The 23,272-nt window shown below is 39.8% G+C and overlaps 1 protein-coding gene and 1 non-coding gene across 3 annotated transcripts in view; both read right to left on the bottom strand.

Moving 5' to 3' along the window:
• PLCB1 (phospholipase C beta 1) overlaps positions 1-23,272 on the bottom strand; it is an 858,386-nt gene that overhangs the window by 457,388 nt on the left and 377,726 nt on the right. The window lies entirely within an intron of this gene.
• Positions 9,737-9,843, bottom strand: LOC120869625. Its single transcript, XR_005722593.1, has one exon. It is a non-coding gene; the product is annotated as a U6 spliceosomal RNA (small nuclear RNA).

The raw sequence follows: 23,272 nt of genomic DNA on the forward strand, positions 1-23,272 counted from the left end.
CCCTTAACAAAACCAGGATTTTTTCTGCATACCTTTCCCATAAACAAGGGTCTTATGTTGTGTACATTATCTTCTGGCCTTGGAGGCCTGTTGACATTTTATGACCCATTTTTTAAAATAAAGGTTGTTCAACCAGACAACTTGTTTTCCCTTGAAGTGTTTTTTCTTTATACCTCTAATCTGTGTCAGCCTCAGAAAGTACTAAACAGAGTTACATTCTCATGGAGCAAAGGTGCAGTGGGTTACAACAACAACAAAAGAACTTATTAGCTCAAAGGTCTGATGTGGTTAATACCAAGGCTACTACTTGTTTTTCTTACATTCCAACTATATTAACTAATGCACTCCCGGGCACACAATGGATAAGGGATATAGGAACTTGGCAGCAAGCATTGGCTCAACAATGAAACCCTTCACCAGTATTATTTTAATAAAACCTTTTCACCCCTCGAAGGGCTCTGTATTTTTAGAATACTTAGGCTTCCCGTGTCATGGTTGGGATGTTGTGAATAATCATATGTGTAGTTGCAAGAGTCTGGATAAACCTGCCAAGCAAGCTAGAATTCTAACAAGGGGGTTTGAATTGAAATGCTCCTTTCATGCCCAGGAGACTTATCAACTAGAGCCCTAAAGTTGATTTTCTCCAGAGAAAGATGGTGGGAGATAGCCCCCTATTAATGTCAGAAGAGTTGCTGAAAGGCATAATATAGTAGACAGACAGATTTTGGTTTGGGGTAGATGCTTGAGCAGGTCTAGGGAGTCCCTCGAGTCCTGATCTGCCCTGCCTGTCAGGTCTCCTCCACATGACCTTGTCATGGGTGGGATCTCCCGTGCTGGCTCTCAGCAGTCTGGCAGTGAAGGGAAGAGTATTTTATCCCTGAAATTGTTCAAGCATTATGATAATAAAGAGTAAACCAACTCTAAGACCACTTATAATTGTTTTAAATTCTTCATGGACCATGTATGTCCTTATTGCCTGAACCCAAGCCCTCTCCACCTTCTCCAACCACCTAAGGCCCAGAAATGACAAACTGCAGTCCTCAGCCATGTCAGCACAAAGTATCATCAAAGAGAAGCCTCAGTGGGGTAGCACTGTGGGTCTTTACAGCGCTCAACAGCAGCAGCTCCAGGCTTTTTTTGTGTCCTGCCTCACCCAAGCAGACTCCCGACCCCTCTCCCTCTCCTTCCCTGTTGCTGCTCTATGAACTTGTCAAGCATACTGATAGCCCACAGAGTTGTCTTCCGGCTGTTCCCACCATCTGCAACCTTCCCCCCCTAGATATCCACATAATTTTCTCCTCACTTCCTTGCTTCTCTCTCTGCTTCAATGTCATACACTCAGACCACTTTTTATTCCTGTCATGTACCTCTGACCTGGCATTAGACAACAGCTTTATTTGCTTATTATCCATAAGAAGAGAGATTTTATTTTATTCACTGCTAAATCTCCAGCACTTAGGTTACTATCAGACACATAGCAGGTGGTCAGTATTGCTAAATATGTAACTAAAAACCATCTTTATATTCTGTCCTTCTTTGCCACTTGGGATTGAAATGAGAGGAAGGCTGTCATAATGTGCCTACCTAGTCCTCAATATGTGCTCAGGTGAGACACTGACCAGAGTCAGCATCATAACATAATTTTTCAATCCAACAAATTCTCTTAGAGGCATCAGTGGTGCTCTGGAGCATATTTCCTGTGTTTAAAAATAACCCACCTTGTTTCTGTAATAGGGAGGAACAAAATCTGACTACATGTTGGATCTGTTTCCTTTACTTTAACCTTTGCTTTTCATTGCTTTTGTTAATACAGTCACCAAAAGGATTCTGTCTATAGCTGTAAGCATATAATGGCATGCCTCAGGAACCCTGCCCCTCTGCCTGAATGTTAAGCTAAAGTGCCTTTGTCCAGCTTACAGGGAGACATTCTGACCCTGCTCACCTGTGAATGGCTGCAGAAAAGAAGAACTTAGCATACCCCCTCCCCCAATGCTAGCCAAGCCAGGAGATGTTTTGCAAGATTTATGGCCTTTTTACTTAATAGTCTCACCTCCTCACTCTCTCTGTCTATGAAACAAACTGTCATCCAGAGCCCAGTAAGAGGGTGCCCTAGGCCACGAGTCCATCATCTTCTAGGATATGTGACTTTCCGAATAAAGTTACTATTCCTTGCCTCAACACCTCGTCTGATTATTGGCCAGTCATGTGGTGAGCCAACAAACCGTGGATTTGGTAACATTTCCGTTTGAGAAAAAAGTCACTACATTGTACAAAAGAGATTAAAGTTCTTCACCAGGTTTATGTACTGCTTCTGGCTCTAATAATCAGGCTGCTAAGCGCCCAGTCTCCCTGAGAATCTGCTCTGGGAATAATGACATCATGCCTTAACTCCTCAGAATCACATTTTCAGCCACTGGGCAGTTCAGACAAAACCAATTACATGACGTCATTTTCTATTTCAGAAAGGAGGCCAGGGTGCTTGGGTAGGTCTTTACTTCCATTAGCACACTGGAGATATGGCAGGTGGCGGGATCTTCCTGCTAATGGTAGCTGTTTGAATGATCATAACAAGGCTGGGCTGTCAAAATCCATTCTCTAGCCAGGTGTGATGCTCAGCTACTCAGTTTGATGTTGTAAGGGATTCCAGAGATATAAAAATGAGCTGGTTATTTGTTTGTAAATTGAAACTAGATCCTTTGCTCAATAAAATCTGCCTTACCAGGAATGCAAAAAAAAAAAAAATCTTTGAAGCAATTTGAAAAAAACTTATTTAGGAAATTATTTACAATGGTATATATTAATTATTAGGCTGATTTTAAATGTATAATTAATGTGTATGTTTTATTTCCTTTGTAGATAACTAACTCCTTTTCATGACTCAAATTGATTTCAACACCATGAAAAAATACAATAAAGCAAACATTCAGAGATAGTTGTGGCAAACATAGCTGCATTTCCTCTTTTAGGAATCCCCATGGGGTACATATTCCAGAGGGAAGATGTGGTCAAGTGACGGACCTCTAACTAGTGGAATAAGACCTAAAGTGTGTGCTCACAACCAGCTTCCACTGGTGATCCTCCATGTACCTTTCCCTTTTGGCCTGCTGCAGCTTAGCAGGGTAAACTGGAAGTCTCTATTTGAAGATGATGAGCTATAAAATGTAAGAATCCTGGGTCTGTAAGTCGTGGCCTGAAAAGAACAATCCACCATCTGGGGCATTTTGTAAACAACACATGTAGAGTCAAGTTCCTGAGATTTGGAGGTTTGTGTTTTCTAGCATCTGGCATCAGAGAGGACAATGGACTCCCTCCTTACCCTTCTTCTACCTACACCCTGTCTTTATAATCTAGTGCTTTGATGTCAGCCTTTAATCATCCAGAATAATTGAGTGATCACTATAAGATCTGTAAATGAAAACTGTTGCCTGCCATAACAAAGAATGTCACCACCATCAATTCACTACAGTTTCCCTCAGAGTGAGCCCTGAGGGGACTCAGGATGGAGACAAATGGGCTGCCAGCTGCCAAGCCCTCAGCCAGGGCACCTGCCCCCACTGGTATACCCTGGGGTTTCAGAATGAGAAAGAACGAGATCCTAGCCCCAGACAGCTGAGGGGCAGATCAAAGGAATGATTTCAAGGAGCCCAGACTCTTGCATCTTCCCAGATACAGAAAAGTGCTAAATTCATCAACTTGAGATGTCTGGTTTTCTTTCATCTTAATGTTTTGATGTTCCAACTACCTGGTATTTGTTGCAAAACCCCCTACACATTCTGGTTCCCCTCTTACATCTTTGGAGTGGTCTCTCAGAGCTATTCTAGAAGCTGTCTCCAGGGCTTAAAGTCCTCAGAAAGTCCACCAAATGAAACATGATTCTCAAATTTCAGGTTGTGATTTTTTTTTCAATCAACAAATCCCAATGATTAAGATAACTTTTTATTTCAGAGAGTCATTCTACAAAATGATGGTATTCCTGGCATCAGTGTAGCTGGTTGAGATGGCTTTAACTATTATATCACAGCTTGGTTTCCACAACATCTACCTTCTACCTAATAATAAAACTAATCACCAGAACACCATCACTAGTACCATGGGCACAAAAACAAAATGAATAATACATGAAATAAGCAAAATGTTAAAGTTAAATGAAATAAAAAAACAAAAAGAGAGAGAGAAAAAAAAAACTTTGCTGAGTTATCTGCAGTAATTTATTTTGGCCAAAAATAAATTCTACAAAGAAAGAATGTCACCACCATCAATTCACTACAGTTTCTCCCAGAGTGAGCCCTGAGGGGACTCAGTATGGAGACAAACGGGCTGCCAGCTGCCAAGCCCTCAGCCAGGGCACCTGCCCCCACTGGTATACCCTGGGGGGTTCAGAATGAGAAAGAATGAGATCCTAGAGGTTTGCAAACAATAATATCTTTAGAATCAAGTTATCTATGGTTAATTTGCCTTGAAACAAAAATTCAACTACTTTGCCAAAAATAAAACAAAAATTAAAAGTCAAATTTCCTAAGGAGCACATCACTCGTATCCTTAGGGGAAATCTGTTAAATGATCATTTTTGCATGTATTATGAACATTGGATCATTTAAAAATCTTTTATATCTTCAACCCGAAGCAACAGTAACTGGCAAAAGCTATTTTTTGTGGTTTGGGTGAGGGCAGTAAGAGAGTCAGGAACAAATAAACTCTCAATTCCTATTTCCAGAAATAGCTTTATTCCCTACACATTTATGAGAAAATTTCAGGTTCACCAAAATATTATGTAAATGATATTTCCCAGAATTACACTGGCTTCATTAAAAAGAAGTTTTTGGTCTAATTTAATAGGGACAGAGAAACTTTCCCAGCTAGACTACAGCCCATAAGTGGAAGGCTGGTCAAAGCTCACACCTTGAAAATCAGCATGTGTTGAATTTCAAGCTCTTTGAAATACCTAACAAAGAAGGCCTGCAAATTCCAATTCACTTACCAGGAGGTCAATCACAACTTTAGTGAAAAATCAACATGGCAGCTAACAGAGAGGAATCACAAACTATTTCTCTCAAAAATTCCCGGTTGTTTTCCCTTCTGCTTAATTAATATTAACTTCCATTTGGTAAAATCTCAGGCTCCTTCCAATATTAATTATGGTAATGTAACAGACAACTTATCAATCGCTGCTTCTCCACTTGGCTGTCATCCCTGTCCTATCATCACCATCAGAGCTCCCAATAGCAAGTCCCTTTCTATCATGGAATCTAGTATCTTTAAGGGCTGCCTTGGTGGCTGAGATGGTAAAGAATCTGCCTACAATGCAGGAGACCTAGGTTCTCTCCCTGGGTTGGGATGACCCCCTGGAAAAGGAAATGTCAATCCACTCCTGTATTTTTGCCTGGGAAACCTCATGGACAGAGGAGCCTGGCCAGCTACAGTTTATGGCGGTCACAAAGAGTGGGGACTGAGTGACTAACAGTTTCAGGTTTTAGGAAGATATCTGCTACCTGTGGTATTGTGAACAAGGAAAAACAAATCTTTGCTAATTTTGCTATAACAATGAAAAGTAATAGCCACAGTGCTTGGTCATTGCATAGTTAAAAGAGAAAAGAGATTAAATTTGGACAATGAGATACTTTGTGAGAAAGACCACATTCTCATAACTTTTATTACAATATATTGTTTTACAATATATTGCTTTGTCATATTTTATTATTAGTTATTCTTGTTAGTTTCTTATAATGTATTATTTATAAATTACACCATAGGTATAATGCTTCCTTTACATGCAAAGGTATTAATAAAAATTTCTGACTTCCTAAAGAAAGGGAAAAAATATGTATGGTGACGTTCCTAAGATCTACAGTAGGAAATTATACCTATGGTATAATTTATAAATAAGACATCATAAGAGACTAACAACTATAATGTGTATATATAGGAGAAAAGAATATATATAACTTTCAGGTATCTTTAGGGGTCTTGCAACATATTCCCCAAGATAAGGGGAGACTATTGTAGATGCAAGCCACCACTGAAAACACTTATGATGCTCATTTACATATTAAAGATTTTAGGAAGCTTTTTAGCTAAGACACTACATTCTATTTATTGAATCTAAGGTTCTACAGACTTTCAAGCTACAGAATTGCTATTAACACCTAGGATCATTCATTCAGATATACCCATCTGAATGCAAAGTTCTAAAGAATAGCAAGGAGAGATATGAAAGCCTTCCTAAATGAACAATACAAAGAAATAGAGGAAAACAATAGAATGGGAAAGACTAGAGAACTCTTCAAGAAACTTAGAGATAACAGGGGAATATTTCATGCAAGGATGAGCACAAAAAGGACAGAAAAAGTATGGACCTAACAGAAGCAGATGATTTTAAGAAGAGATGACAAGAATAAACAGAAGAACTGTAAATAAAAGATCTTAATGACCTAGATAACCCTGACGGTATGATCACTCACTTAAGAGCCAGACATCTTCCAGTGTGAAGTCAAGTGGGTCACAGGAATCATCACTACGAGCAAAGCTAGTGGAGGTGATGGAATTCCAGGTGAGCTATTTCAAATCATAAAGATGATGCTATGAAAGTGCTACACTCAATATGCCAGCAAATTTGGAAACTCAGCAGTGGCCATAGGCCTAGAAATGTCAGTTTTTATTCCAGTCCCAAAGAAAGGCAATGCCAAAGAATGTTCAGACTACCACACAATTGCACTAATCTCCACGCTAGTAACGAAATGCTCCAAATTTTCCAGTTCAGGCTTCAGCAGTGTGTGAACCAAGAAATTTCATATGTACAAGCTGTATTTAGAAAAAGTTGAGGAGCCAGAGAACAAAACTCCCAATATCCATGGGATCACAGAAAAAGCAAGAGAATTCCAGAAAAACATATCAGTTCAGTTCAGCCACTCAGTCATGTCCGACTCTTTGCAACTTCATGAACCATAGCACGCCAGGCCTCCCTAACCATCACCAACTCCTTGAGTCCACCCAAACCCATGTCCATTGTGTTGGTGATGCTATCCAACCATCTCACCCTCTGTTGTCCCCTTCTCCTCCTGTCCTCAACCTTTCCCAGCATGACGGTCTTTTCAAATGAGTCAGCTCTTCAATCAGGTGGCCAAAGTATTGGAGTTTCACCTTCAACATCAGTCGTTCCAATGAACTCCCAGGACTGATCTCCTTTAGGATGGACTGGTTGGATCTCCTCGCAGTCCAAGGGACTCTCAAGAGTCTTCTCCAACACCACAGTTCAAAAGCATCAGTTTTTCAGCGCTCACCTTCCTTTATAGTCCAACTCTCACATCCATATATGACCACTGGAAAAACCATAGCCTTGACTAGACGGATCTTAGTTGGCAAAGTAATATCTCTGCTGTTTAATATGCTGTCTAGGTTGGTCATAACATTTCTTCCAAGGAGTAAGTGTCTTTTAATTTCATGGCTGCAATCACCATCTGCAGTGTCCAAGAAAAATAAAGTTAGCCACTGTTTCCACTGTTTCCCCATCGATGCCATGAAGTAATGGGACCAGATGCCATGATCTTAGTTTTCTGAATATTGAGCTTTAAGCCAACATTTGCACTCTCCTCTTTCACTTTCATCAAGAGGATCTTTAGTTCTTCTTCACTTTCTGCCATAATGGTGGTGTCATCTGCATATCTGAGGTTATTGATATTTCTCCCGGCAATCTTGATTCCAGCTTGTTCTTCCTCCAGCCCAGTGTTTCTCATGATGTACTCTGCATATAAGTTAAATAAGTAGGGTGACAATATACAGCCTTGATGGACTCCTTTTCCTATTTGGAACCAGTCTATTGTTCCATGTCCAGTTCTAACTATTGCTTCCTGACCTGCATACAGGTTTCTCAAGAGGCAGGTCAGGTGGTCTGGTATTCCCATCTCTTTCAGAATTTCACATAGTTTATTCTTATCCACACAGTAAAAGGCTTTGGTATAGTCAATAAAGCAAAAATGGATGTTTTTCTGGAACTCTCTTGCTTTTTCAATGATCCAGTAGATGTTGGCAATTTGATCTCTGGTTCCTCTGCCTTTTCTAAACCAGCTTGAACATCTGGAAGTTCACAGTTCATGTATTGCAGAAGCCTGGCTTGGAGAATTTTGAGCATTACTTTACTAGCATGTGAGATGAGTGCAATTGTGCAGTAGTTTGAGCATTTTTTGGCATTGCCTTTCTTTGGGATTGGAATGAAAACTGACTTTTTCCAGTCCTGTGGCCACTGCTAAGTTATCCAAATTTGCTGGCATATTGAGTGCAGCACTTTCACAGCATCATCTTTCAGGATTTGAAATAGCTTAACTGGAATCCCATCATCTCCACTAGCTTTGCTCGTAATGATGCTTCCTAAGGCCCACCTGACTTCACATTTCAGGATGTCCAGGACTAGGTGAGTGGGAGTGATCACATCTTTGTGATTATCTTGGTCATGAAGATCTTTTCTGAACAGTTCTTCTGTGTATTCTTGCCACCTCTTAATATCTTCTGCTTTTGTTAGATCCATACCATTTCTATCCTTTATCGAGCCCATCTTTGCATGAAATGTTCCCTTGGTATCTCTAATTTTCTTTTATTTTTTTATTTTTATTTATTTTTAATTAAAAAAAATTTTTTTATTTTATTTTACTTTACAATACTGTATTCATTTTGCCATACATTAACATGAATCCACCACAGGTGTACATGCGTTCCCAAACATGAACCCCCCTCCCACCTCCCTCCCCATAACATCTCTCTGGGTCCTCCCCATGCACCAGCCCCAAGCATCCTGTATCCTGCATCGGACATAGACTGGCGATTCGTTTCTTACATGATGGTATACATGTTTCAATGCCATTCTCCCAAATCATCCCACAATCTCCCTCTCCCTCTCCCTCTCCCTCTCCCTCATAGTCCAAAAGTCTGTTCTATACATCTGTGTCTCTTTTGCTGTCTCACATATAGGGTCATCATTGCCATCTTTCTAAATTCCATATATATGTGTTAGTATACTGTATTGGTGTTTTTTCTTCTGGCTTACTTCACTCTGTATAATTGGCTCCAGTTTCATCCATCTCATTAGAACTGATTCAAATGTATTATTTTTAATGGCTGAGTAATACTCCATTGTGTATATGTACCACAGCTTTCTTAGCCATTCATCTGCTGATGGACATCTAGGTTGTTTCCATGTCCTGGCTATTATAAACAGTGCTGCAATGAACATTGGGGTACATGTGTCTCTTTCAATTCTGGTTTCCTCAGTGTGTATGCCCAGCAGTGGGATTGCTGGGTCATAAGGTAGTTCTATTTGCAATTTTTTAAGGAATCTCCACACTGTTCTCCATAGTGGCTGTACTAGTTTGCATTCCCACCAACAGTGTAAGAGGGTTCCTTTTTCTCCACACACTCTCCAGCATTTATTGCTTGTAGACTTTTGGATCACAGCCATTCTGACTGGTGTGAAGTGGTACCTCATTGTGGTTTTGATTTGCATTTCTCTAATAATGAGTGATGTTGAGCATCTTTTCATGTGTTTGTTATCCATCCGTATGTCTTCTTTGGAGAAATGTCTATTTAGTTATTTGGCCCATTTTTTGACTGGGTTGTTTATTTTTCTGGAATTGAGCTGCATAAGGTGCTTGTATATTTTTGAGATTAGTTGTTTGTCAGTTGCTTCATTTGCTATTATTTTCTCCCATTCAGAAGGCTGTCTCTTTTCACCTTGCTTACATTTTCCTTTAAAAATATGGAACACTTCATGAATTTGTGTGCCATCCTTGTGCAGGGGCCATGCTAATCTTCTCTGTATCATTTCAATTTTAGTATATGTGCTGCCGAAGCGAGCACGGTATCTCTAATTTTCTTGAAGAGATCTCTAGTCTTTCCCATTCTATTCTTTTCCTCTATTTCTTTGCATTGATGGCTTTCTTATCTTGCATTGATGGCTTTCTTATCTCTCCTTGCTATTCTTTGGAACTCTGCATTCAAATTGTTATAACTTTGCTTTTCTCCTTTGACTTTCGCCTCTCCTTTTAACAGCTATTTGTAAGGCCTCCTCAGACAGCCATTTTACTTTTTTGCATTTCTTTTTCTTGGGGATGGTCTTGTTCCCTGTCTCCTGTACAATGTTACAAATTTCCATCCATAGTTCATCAGGCACTCTATCTATCAGATACAGTTTCTGAAATCTATTTCCCACTTCCACTATATAGTCATAAGGGATTTGATTTAGGTCATACCTGATGGTCTAGTAGTTTTCCCCACTTTCTTCAATTTATAGTCTGAATTTGGCAATAAGGAGTTCATGATCTGAGCCACAGTCAGCTTCTGATCTTGTTTTTGCTGACTGTATAGAGCTTCTCCATCTTTGGCTACAAAGGATATAATTAATCTGATTTCAGTGTTGACCATCTGGTGATGTCCATGTGTAGAGTCTTCCCTTGTGTTGTTGGAAGAGGTTGTTTACTATGACCAGTGTGTTCTCTTGGCAAAACTCTATTAGCCTTTGTCCTGCTTCATTCTGTAATCCAAGGCCAAATTTGCCTGTTACTCTAGATGTTTCTTGACTTCCTACTTTTGCATTCCGGTCACCTATAATGAAAGGACATATTTTTTGGGTCTTAGTTCTAGAAGGTCTTGTACGTCTTCATCAACAGTTCAACTTCAGCTTCTTCAGCATTACTGGTCAGGGCATAGACTTGGATTACCATGTTATTGAATTGAGATTGCATCCAAGTACTGAATTTCAGACTCTTTTGTTGACTATGATGGCTACTCTTTTTCTTCAAAAAAAAAAAAAAAAAGTCTACTTCTGTGTTATTGACTACTGTAAACACTTTGACTGTGTAAATCTCAACAAACTGTGGAAAATTCTTAAAGAGATGGGAATACCAGACCACCTTACCTGCCTTCTGAGAAACCTGTATGCAGATCAGGAAGCAACAGTTAGAACTGGACATGGAAAAATGGAGTGGTACCAATTTGGGAAAGGAGTATTTCAAGGCTGTATATTGTTACCCTGCTTATTTAACTTACATACAGAGTACATCATGCAAATTCAGGCTGGATGAAGCCTAAGCTGGAATCAAGATTGCTGGGAGAAATATTAATAACCTCAGATATGCAGATGATATCATTTGAATCACAGAAATTGAAGAGGAAGTAAAGAGCCTCTTAATGAAAGTGAAAGAGGAGAGTGATAAAGCTGTCTTAAAATACAACATTCAGAAAACTAAGATCTTGCAATCCAGTCCCATCACTTCATGGCACATAGATGGGGAAACAATGAAACAGTGAGAGATTTTATTTTCTTGGGCCCCACAATCACTGCAGTTGTTGCCTGTAGCCATTAAATTAAAAGACGCTTCCTCCTTGGAAGAAAAGCTATGACCAACCTAGACAGCATATTAAAAAGCAGAGACATTACTTTTCCAACAAAAGTCCACTGAGTCAAAGCTATGGTTTTCCAGTAGTCATGTATGGATGTGAAAATTGGAGTATAAATAAATCTGAACACTGAAGAATTAATGCTTTTGAACTGTGGTGTTGGAGAAGACTCTTGAGAGTCCCTTGGATTGCAAGGAGATCCAAACAGCAAATTCTAAAGGAAATCAGTCCTGAGTGTTCATTGGAAGGAATGATGTTGAAGCTGAAATTCCAATACTCTGTCCACCTGATACAAAGACCTGGTTCATTAGACAAGACCCTGATGCTGGGAAAGACTGACAATAGCTATTTCCATACAATCATCAATCTTATAATCGATGCTTTTGAACTATGAATTGGCACTGAAGAATTGATGCTGTTGAGCTCTGGTGTTGGAGAAGACTCTTGAGAGTCCCTTGGACTGCAAGGAGATCCAACCAGTCAATCCTAAAGGAAATCAGTCCTGCATATTCATTAGAATGACTAATGCTGAACCTGAAGCTCCAGTACTTTGGCCACCTGATGAGAAGAACTGACTCACTGGAAAAGACCTTGATACTGGGAAAGACTGAAGGCAGGAGAAGGGGACAACAGAGGATAAGATGGCTGGATGGCTTCACTTACTCAATGGATGTGAGTGTGAGCAAGCTCTGGAAGATGGTTAAGGGCAGGGAAGCCTGGTGTGCTGCAGACCATGGTGTTGCAAGGAGTCCAACACAACTGAGAGACTGAATAACAACAACAATCAATCCCATTGGCTACAGAATCATTATCAAGTGTTTGGGGCATCAATAGAAGTTATCAAAATCTAAACTATTTATATTATGGAAATTTCCTACCTATTTTGTTCCTTTATTTAAAATCTTGCAGAAGTTCTAAAGACTCATGAAGGAAGTTTTGTACAAAAATCACAAGCTTCTTATTTGGGGATGATTAAAAATAAGATCTATGGAATATTTATTTTCCCTTCTAGATAATGACATTAAGTAAAACCTGCTTCTTTGCAACTGATGCTGTGATATTACAGTGGAAGTTTAAACACTGCAAGAGTAACTATACAAAAAGTTCCCAGTTTAAACATTCCAAGACTACAGCTATGAAGATGAAAAAACTCTCATGTGTTAAACAGTAGGTCATATTAATGTTGTCCTGAATATAGCATAGAAGTGAAAAAAACAAAAGGTTGAGGGCAGGAGGAGAAGGGGTTGACAGAGGACAAGATGGTTGGATGGCACCACTGACTCAATGGACATAAGGTTGATCAAGCTCCAGGAGCTGGTGAAGGACAGGGAAGCCTGCTGTGCTGCAGTCCATGGGGTCACAGACCAAAATATGGGAACATGACATTCTAAATATTTTCAATGAAAGGAGTTTGTAAAGTAGTATAAAGAGGATGGTAATTCTGACTTCTCCTCTGCTCTTCTCCATGAAACAGGTTATAGAACCATCCACAGGGAAGTGCCCTCCTCCTGGAGGAAAGGAGCATCCTTATATTCAAAGATAAAGAGATGTCCAGAAGATTCTGAACAAACAGACCTTCCTAAGTTTGCCCCAGTTTATAACACTTACCTGTACTCCTGGATCTATCATATGTTTTTACACCTGTCACTCTTCAGCAAATCTAGCATAAAATACTAATCAGCTATTTCTTTGGGTCTTGTTTTTTTCCTATGCAGGTTCTTGTGTCATGTAAAACTTGCATTAAATAAATTTGTATGCTTTTCTCCTGTTAATCTGTCTCTATCACTTTAATTTTCAGATCTAGCCAGGGACTCTAAGCGGGTCAAAGAAAATGCTTTCCTCCCCTACTCTAGTAAACCAAATATTGACCTGTTGTTACTAACTAGCAAATCTTAGTTACCATGATTAAGATTAAGAAGAAGTGACAAGAATACACAGAAGACTACAAGCCTGACATCCTGGAGTCTGAAGTCAAGTGGGCCTTAGGAAACATTACTATAAATGAAGCTAGTGGAGGTGATAGCATCTCAGGTGAACTATTTAAAATCCTAAAAGATGATGCTATTAAAATGCTGCACTCAGTGTGTCAGAAAATTTGGAAAACTCAGCAGTGGCAAAAAGACTAGCAAAGTCAGTTTTCAGTCCAGTCTCAAAGAAGAGTGATGCCAAAAATGTTCAAACTACCATATAATTGTGCTCATTTCACATGCTAGCAAGGTTATGCTCCAAAATCCTTCAAGCTATGCTCAGCAGTACAGGAACTGAGGACTTCTAAATTTACAAGCTGTGTTTAGAAATGGCAGAGGAACCAAATATCAAATTGCCTACATTGGTTGGATCATGGAAAAAGCAAGGGTACTTCAGAAAAACATCTACTTCTGCTTCATGACTACACTAAAGTCTTTGTGGGAGAAATTCAATAACCTCAGACATGCAGATGACACCACCCTTATGACAAAAAGCGAAGAAGAACCAAAGAGCTTCTTGATGAAAGTGAAAGAGGAGAGTGAAAAAGTTGCTAAAACTCAACATTCAGAAAACTAAGATCATGGCATCTGGTCCCATCACTTAATGGCAAATAGATGGAGAAACAATGGAAACACTGACAGATTTTAGTTTGGGGGCTCCAAAATTCACAGATGGTGACTGCAGCCATGAAATTAAAAGATGCTTGTTCCTTGGAAGAAAAGCTATAACCAACGTAGACAGCATATTAAAAAGCAAAGACATTACTTTGACAACAAAGGTCTGTCTAGTCAAAGCGATGGTTTTTCCAGTAGTCGTGTGTGGGTGTAAGAGTTGGACTATAAAGAAAGATGAGTGCTGAAGAATTGATGCTTTTGAACTGTGGTGTTAGAGAAGACTCTTGAGAGTCTCTTGAACTGCAAGGCGATCAAATCAGCAAATCCTAAAGGAAATCAGTCCTGAATATTCACTGGAAGGACTGATGCTGAAGCTGAAGCTTAATACTTTGGCCACCTGATGTGAAGAAGTGACTCATTGGAAAAGACCCTGATACTAGGAAAGATTGAAGGCAGGAGAAGGGGACGACAGAGGATGAGATGGTTGGATGGCATCACTGACTCAATGGACATGAATTTGAGCAAGCTCCGGGAGTTGGTGATGGACAGGGAGAGCTGGTGTGCTGTAGTCCATGTGGTAGCAAAGGGTAGGACACAACTGAGCAACTGAACTGAACTGAACTGAAAGTCGTTGTGTGGAACACAACAAATGGTGAAAATTCTTAAAGAGACAGGAGTATCAGACTACCCTACCTGTCTCTTGAGAAACCTGTATGTGGGTCATGAAGCAACCGTTAGAACTGGGCATGGAACAGCTTACTGGTTCAAAATCAGGAGAGTAGTACGACAAGCCTGTATAATGTCACCCTACTTATTTAACTTACATGCAGACTATATCAAGTGAACTGCCAGGCTGGATGAATCACAAGCTGGAATCTAGACTGATGGGAGGAATATCAACAACTTCAGGTATGTAGATGATAGCACGCAAATGGTAGAAAATGAGGAGAACCTAAAAAGCCTCTTGATGAAGGTAAAAGAGAAGAGTGAAAAGGCTGGCTTGAACTCAACATTCAAAAAGCTAAGATAATGACACCCAGTTCCATCACTTCATGGCAAACTGAAGGGGAAACAGTAGAAGCAGTGACAGATTTTACGTTCTTGAGCTCCAAAATCATTGTAGACTGTACCCATGAAATTAAAAGATTATGGTCCTTGGAAGGAAAGCTATGACAAGCCTGTGTGTATGCTAAGTCGCTTCAGTCATATCTGACCCTTTGCAACCTTGGACCATAGCCTACCAGACTCCTAGGTCCATGGAATTCTCTAGGCAAGAATACTGGAGTGGGATGCCATGCTCTCTCTCCTACAGGCGATCTTCCTGACCCAGGGATCAAACCTAAGTCTCTTGTGTCGCCTGCATTGGGAAACGGGTTATTTACCACTAGTGACACCTGGGAAGCCCCAAACCTAAACAGCATATTAAAAAGTAGAGATTTCACTTTGCTGACAAAAGTTTGTATAGTCAAAGCTATGGTTTTTCCAGTAGTCACGTATGGATGTGAGTTGGACTATAAAAAGGCTGCGTGTCAAAGAATTGGTCCTTCGAGTTGTGGTGCTGGAGAAGCCTCTGGTGAGTCCCCTGGATTGCAAGGAGCTCAAACCAGTCAATCGTAAAGGAAATCAATCCTAAATATTCATTAGAAGGACTCATGCTGAGGCTAAAGCTTCAGTACTTTGGCCACCTCATGCAAAGAGACAAATCGCTGGAAAAGACCTTGACTCTGGGAAAGACTGAAGGCAAAAGGAGAATGGTGCAGCAGAGGATGAGATGGTTAGATCACATCACTTACCAAATGGACATGAATTTGAGGAAACTCTGGAAGACCGTGGATGACCAAGGAGCCTGATGTGCTGTAGTCCATGTGGTCTCAAAGAGTTGGACATAAGCCAGCAACAGAACAGCAACAAAGTTATCCTGCTTGCCCTTGTTCCACACTGTTTAGTTCTCTCTCCTCTCCCCTTGGTGGTGGTGGTTTAGTTGCTAAGCTGTGTCCAACTCTTGTGACCCCATGGACTGTAGCCCTCCAGGCTCCTCTGTCCCTGGGATTCTCCAGGCAAGAATACTGGAGTGGGTTGCCATTTCCTTCTCCAGGGGATCTTCCCAACCCAGGAATCAAACCTGAGTCTCCTGCCTTGCAGACAGTCTTTACCGGCTGAGCTACAGGGAGAATTCTCCCTTCCCCTTACCTCTTCCTTTATTCTTTCACTGTGGTCATTTCATTAATTACTCACTTTCAAACAAAAGCAAATGGTTAACCAGAGCAAAGTAAACAAACCTACAAAAATCATGACTCAGTTTTTCCAACTCAATTATAAAGATACCTAACCCAGTTCTAAAAAAAAAAAAAAAAATGAGAAAAGGATCTAAATAAATATTCTCCAAAATGAGAAACAGAAATGACCAACAAGCACATGTAAAGATGCTCACCATCTCTAAGACTGGGTAAATGCAAATGAGACATCAACTCATATCTAGTATACAGTTATAAACAAAAAGACAAATAATCACAGGTGTTGCTGAGGATAGGGAGAAACTGGAATTGTAATGCTCTGCTGATGTGTGTGGGTGTTAGTCATTCAGTCATGTCTGACTCTTTGTGACCCCACTGACTGCTGATAAGAAAGTAAAAAATGCAACCCTTTGTGTACACAATCTGGAGCTTCCTTAAAATTTAAACTCAGAGTTACCATATGACACTTTCCTTGGTATATAGCAGAGAGAAATGACATGGGAGAGAGGCAGCAAAGACACCACAGATGTAAATGTCAGAACTGATTGACCCCTCCTCGTTTTAGGAAGGTGAACAAATCCTGAGGGATACCTAAAAGAAAACCCACATCTGGAGACATAACAGTGAAACTGCAGAACAAGCAAGACACTGTAAAAATGTTGTTTTCCAGTCACTAAGTTGTGTCCAGCTCTTTGTGACCCTGTGGACTGCAACACACCAGGCTTCCTTGTCCTTTGCTATCTCCCAGAGCTTGCTCAAACTCATGTCCATTGGATCGATGATTCCATCCAACCATCAAATCCTCTGTCGACCCCTTCTCCTCTTGCCCTCAATCTTTCCCAGGACCAATGTTTTTGCCAATGAGTTGGTTCGCTGCATCAGGTGGCCAAAGCAATGGACCTTCAGCTTCAGCATCAGTTCTTCCAAGGAATATTCAGGATTGATTTCCTTTAGGATTGACTGGTTTGATATCCTTTCTGTCCAAGGGAATCTTCTCAATCAGCACAGTTCAAAAGCATAAATACTTCAGTGGTCAGCCTTCTTTATGGTCCAATTCTCATATCTATTCATGACTACTGGAAAAACCATAGCTTTGACTATACAGACCTTTGTTGGTAAGTGATGTCACTGCTTTTTAATATGTTGCCTAGGTTTGTCATAGCTTTTCTCCTAAGGAGCAACCAGAAGAAAAGGTAACTTCAGGTAGAGCAACTGGACTGACAGCCAACTTGTCAACAGCTTCAGTGGGTCCCAGACTGTGGGAGATCCTTGTCATTGTGCCAAGAGCTAACCAGTGGCAACCCAGAACCAGAGCCCAGTGAACCTTTCAGTATAAAGGATAAAATTAAGTTATTTTCATTAAAAAGAAAAGGTAAATGTTTAACAACAGATCCTAACTAGGGAAATTTGTACAGAATGTTCCAGGCAGAAGGAAAATAATTCCAAATGCCAATGAAAAATCAGAGACACATAGAGAGGCAAACTAAGAAACCAGTAAATATACAAGTGAGTTTAAATAAGCATTGATTATATTAAAATACCTATTTGTGTGGCTAAAGAAGATAAAAATAAATAAATATTGGATAATAGCTGAAATAAGAATATTTAACATTTTTATTATTTCAGACAAATATAAAGATGTGGATTAAATAAGAATTATTAGGTTAAAATTTCCAGGATAACGAAGAGATTAAAGAATATAATATGCAAATTCAAACTAACTCAACAGGGAAAAGAAAAAGGATAAACCTGGAAAAACTGAGACAAATATAGAACAGTCAAATATGAATGACTGTAGCTAATTGCATCAACATAAATAAATTGCAAATAGCGCTACTGAATGAAAAATCAAGTTTCACAGGAATGTATACAATATGATTTCGTTTATATTCATGTGATTTTTTGTCAAAGGCTCCTAAAACATGTAAAATTAAACAACATATTTTTAGAGCTTTTTGGTTTGTAGTACAACTCTAAAGAGAAGGATGGGGAAAATAAGCATGGAATTCATAACAGCGGTTATTGCTGGGAAAGAAAAGCTGGAGATTGGGGTGGGATACACAGACAGCTTCCAAGATAGGGCAAGTTGGTGGTGTTCATGAGTGTGCTTAGTCACACAGTCGTTTCCAACTCTGTGACCCCATGGACTGTAGCCTGCCAGGCTCCCCTGTCCATGGAATTTTCCAGACAAATATACTGGAGTGGATTGCCACTTCCTTCTTCAGGGGATCTTCCTGACCCAGGGATTGAACCCACATCTCCTGCATCCCCTGTACTGCATGTGGATTCTTTACCACTGCACCACTCGGGAAGCCCCATTTTATTATTATTCTTTGAATATTTTATATGTATTATAAACATTTCAGTATATATTCAAAACAAAATTAAAAGCATGTGTGTGCAAGTACAAACACACACAGACAGACACACTAATATGCTGTTCTGTGCCAGGTCAGATTATTCCTGGAGAAAAATGCCTTTATTTGTAGAAACCTTAGTTTAAGGAGACAAATGAACACAATCTGAAAAAATAAAAGTCATCATGTCAGGGAGGTGTCTAGAAATCAGAGGGCATTGGAAATATCATTACATGAACTAATGGAAGTTTTTCCATCAAAGAATGGAGAAGTTAAATGGCTTCAAGATGCTTTTTATAGCATTTAGGTGCTTTTTATAGTCAACTGGTTAGACGGATCCATGGAAAACGTTAGTATTGATCCATGGCAATTTATGAAGTCATATAGATTCGGGTTGATTAAAGAGCAGACATTCTGCTCTCTATCTCAGACACGGTCCAGAGCTGAAATTTGGCAACTCAGGAAGAGTTAAAATATTTGCATAAGGACAGATTCAGCCTTCTTATGGGATTTTTGGTGTTAGATAACTTTTGAAACACCTTATAGTCAGTCTTTGGAGAAGGAAATGGCAATCCACTCCACAATTCTTGCCTGGAGAAATCCATGGAAGAGGAGCCTAGCGGGCTACTATCCATGGGGTTGCAAAGAGTCGGCCACAACTGAGAGACTGAGCACATAACCAACGTTCAGGCTTCCCAGGTGGCCCTAGTGGTAAAGAACCTGCTTGCAAATGCAGGAGATGTAAGAAATGTGGGTTTGATCCCTGGGTCAGGAAGATCTCCTGGAGGCAACATGGCAACCCATTTCAGTATTCTTGCCTGAAGAATGTCATGGACAGAGAAGCCTGGAGGTCTACAGTCCATGGGGTTGCAAAGATTGGAAACGACTGAAGCGACTTAGCATGCATGCATGTATAGCCAATCTTCAGATATGAAAATTTCCCTTTGGGTCACTTTATACTTCATGGAAACATCTCTTGCTTTATAGATATCAGGCTTTCAGAGGCTGTCCAGAACTATGTTTTACATTTTTATGGTCATGTTTTATACCCAAATGGTCATTTTTCACATGATATTTCTACAATAGCCTGCAATTCTCTGGTTTCCTCTTTGATAGTGGAACTCCTAATTATGGATGCTTGATGCAGAAAAAACAGCAAACATATAGGGTTTTCTTTTTCTTACATAACAATGTCTGCAAGTTTGTAGGGCTGTTACAGCTGTTTAGGGTTCTGGGTTTTAGGTTTTTCTGCTCTGATACTTTCACACTGTGGATTTTGTCTCCATGATCACAAGATGGTTACTAGACCTCCATTTTTTCATTTGAATGAGATTGGAATAACATAGACAAGTATTCTCAGAATTCTTTATTTTTTTCATTCATGGAAGGAGGTTCTCCATAGTGTTTTCTGCTTATCGACCAGTGGTAGTTCATGGTCTATCACATTTGAGACATGATTAGGAAAATAAACTATTATTTTTCATTCAAGTCTTACTGTGGAGATAGGTGGTGATGGGACAGTTAGAGTTTGGGTCCTTTTTCCTGCCATAAAAACTCAGACCAAAGACAGTATTGATTCAGTCTTGAGAAATTGTTAACAGTTAACAAACCATGTTGGTTTTTACTTCATCCAGACTGGCTGATTTACTTTAAAATGTAATCTATAGTGAAGGTAAAATGTCTATAAAGAAATGCTGATGAATGCAAAGAGGAAGACGAATTTCACAACATCAAGTTTTAAACAAAACATTTAAATTGTTTAATAAGGTCTATGGGCTTCCCTTGTGGCTCAGCTGAAAGAATCCGCCTGAAATGTGGGAGGCCTGGGTTTGATCCCTGCATTGGGAAGAACCCCTGGAGAAGGGAAGGGCTACCCACTCCAGTATCCTGGCCTAGAAAATTCCATGGACTGTATAGTCCATGGGGTCGCAAAGAGCAACTTTCACTTTCACGTTCATGGAGCTTATTTAAGAATATATAAAATCAGACAGCTGCATTATAAGCTATAAACACTTTAACTGAGAAACATAAAATCAATCCATCCTATTTCAGAAATGCCTTGATTTGTCTCAATCAATCATTCTTAAATCATTCTGCTGAAGCTCTCAGTTCAATGCATTTATAAATCATGATTGTACAAAGGTCACTGGATGGCTGCTCCATGCCACCACCAGTAGTAAGAAAGCCATCAATATTTTCAGAACTCAACACATTTGCAAACAAACAAAAAAAAAAGAGCTTAAAAAGTTTATTCAGTCTCAATGGAAACTCAATGTGTTTATACATGTAAAGTGTTTAAAATAGTCTGTAAACTTGCTAAATGTTAGCTATTGTGATTTTTCTTATGCTCATGAAGCAAACAATGCTTTATCATAGAAGGATGTGGGAAAAATAGGCTATTCTAAAGCCAATCTGCTCAAGAAAATATGTCTGTTGTTCATTTTATCACTATAAACAAGTGGGACATTAGGTTTTTGGCAAATTGGAGTGGGGTATATTTAAGATGAAATGGATTCATACAATTCCAATTACACTTAGCAAGACATTTATGACCCATTTTTATTAGAAAATTTAATCAAAGAGCACACAGTTCCCAAGCAAAAATACTACATCCATTTCCACAAAAAAAGCAATGCAATGCCATACAGTGAGAGAAACTTGTAAAAGCCTTCCTCCTTGACCATCTGACCTGTTTTCTCCACATGAAGAAATATACCAACTGCACATGAGTTTGTGGTATCATTTCACTTCCCAATTAAGACTGCCAGCCTGTCCACATAAGGCATCTTTCTCTATTAGTTCACCAGAAATAAAAATATTTAGGGGAGGGAAAGAACACACGCTAATATAACAACAAAAACTAGCATTTCCAGAACAAATATCACTTGAAAAAGCGATTTGACAAAAATTCTATGTGAATAACACCTGTGAATAGCAACCCTATGTGATAGGTATTACCATAATCATGATTACCATTTTGAGATGAGTAAATTGATGCTAAGAGGGATTAAGTGACTTGTCAGAAATTATCCTATAATTGGTGGAGGCAGAACTACCTACACGCTATGCCATGTAGCTTTAAAGTAAAATAATTTTTTGTTGTATGACAGTTCTATGAACCTGCTTTCATAACTGGAGATAGATCTCTCACTAGGGATGCTGTTTATATGGACACATAATGTTCTTAGCACTTTGCAAGATTCTGGAAGTTCAGAGATCAGTTCAGTTCAGTCGCTCAGTAGTGTCCGACTCTTTGCGACCCCATGAACCACAGCACGCCAGGCCTCTCTATCCATCACCAACTCCGGAGTCAACCCAAACCCATGTCCATTGAGTTGGTGATGCCATCCAAGCATCTTATCTTCTGTCGTCCCCTTCTCCTCCGGCCCTCAATCTTTTCCAGCATGAGGGTCTTTCCAAATGAGTCAGCTCTTTGCATCAGGTGGCCAAATTATTGGAGTTTTGGCTTCAACATCAGTCCTTCCAATGAACACCCAGGACTGATCTCCTTTAGGATGGACTGGTTGGATCTCCTCACAGTCCAAGGGACTCTCAAGAGTCTTTTCCAACACCACAGTTCAAAAGCATCAATTTTTCTGTGCTCAGCTTTCTTTATGGTCCAACTCTCACATCCATACATGACCACTGGAAAAACCATAGCCTTGACTAGATGGACCTTTGTTGGCAAAGTAATGTCTCTGCTTTTTAATATGCTGTCTAGGTAAAAAGCCCTCAATCTTGAGATCACCCTTCTCAAGACTGGGCAAAATCAATGAACTGTAAAGACCTTATTGTAAGTCCTCTGATGTAGTCAAATATTGTGGGCAGCTATTAAAATACAGACTAATTACAATTCAGTAAAATAAAATTTCAGTTTCCCAGTTACACTAGCCACATTTCAAGTGCTCAGTACTCACACGAGGCAGTGGTCACTGCTTTGGACAATGCAGATATGGAATATTTTAACTGCTGCAGAAAGTTCTATGAAAAGGCACTGCTCGAGGGCCTTGGGACTCACGGTTGCTCTGAGCATCGTCTCATCACCTGGGAGCTGGTTTATCATGAAGAATCTCAGGCCCCAAACCAAAGCTACTGAATCAGAACAATTGCAAAAGGCCCCAGCAATTCCTATGAACGTTCAAATCTTAAATGGGATGTTTTATAGAAAAGCTTAAATCTTTCCCCACTCAAACCAAGTAAAATATGTGAGATGGTGAGTGGGTGGAAGAGGGCAACAGTGAGGAATATTTAAAAGACTATAGAGGATTTTATATCCAGAACAAACACTAGAAGGTCAATAATAACAGACTTCCCTGGTGGTCCAGTGGCTGATAATCCATCCGCCAATGCAGGGGACGTGGGTTCAACCCATGGTCCAGGAGGATTCCACATGTTGCAGAGCAACTGGGCCTGTGTGCAAAGATTACTGAGCCTGTGCTCTGGATCCTGTGAGCTGCAACAACTGAGTGCACACACCATAACTACTGAAGCCCATGTGCCTAAAGCCCATGCTCTGCAACAAGAGAGGCCACCACAGTGAGAAGCCTGAGCACCTCAGTTGGCGAGCGGCCCCCTCTCACTGCAACTGGAGAGGCCCGTGCTCAGCAGTGAAGATCCAGCTCAGCTAAATAAATAAATAAATTTTTTAAAAGGTCAATAATGAAAATAATGGTCATCAAATATGGATAACCTACATATCAAGTGGCAAACAGAAACT

Source organism: Oryx dammah, unplaced genomic scaffold (genome assembly GCF_014754425.2).
Source record: "Oryx dammah isolate SB20612 unplaced genomic scaffold, SCBI_Odam_1.1 HiC_scaffold_10, whole genome shotgun sequence".
Taxonomy (NCBI): Eukaryota; Metazoa; Chordata; class Mammalia; order Artiodactyla; family Bovidae; genus Oryx; species Oryx dammah.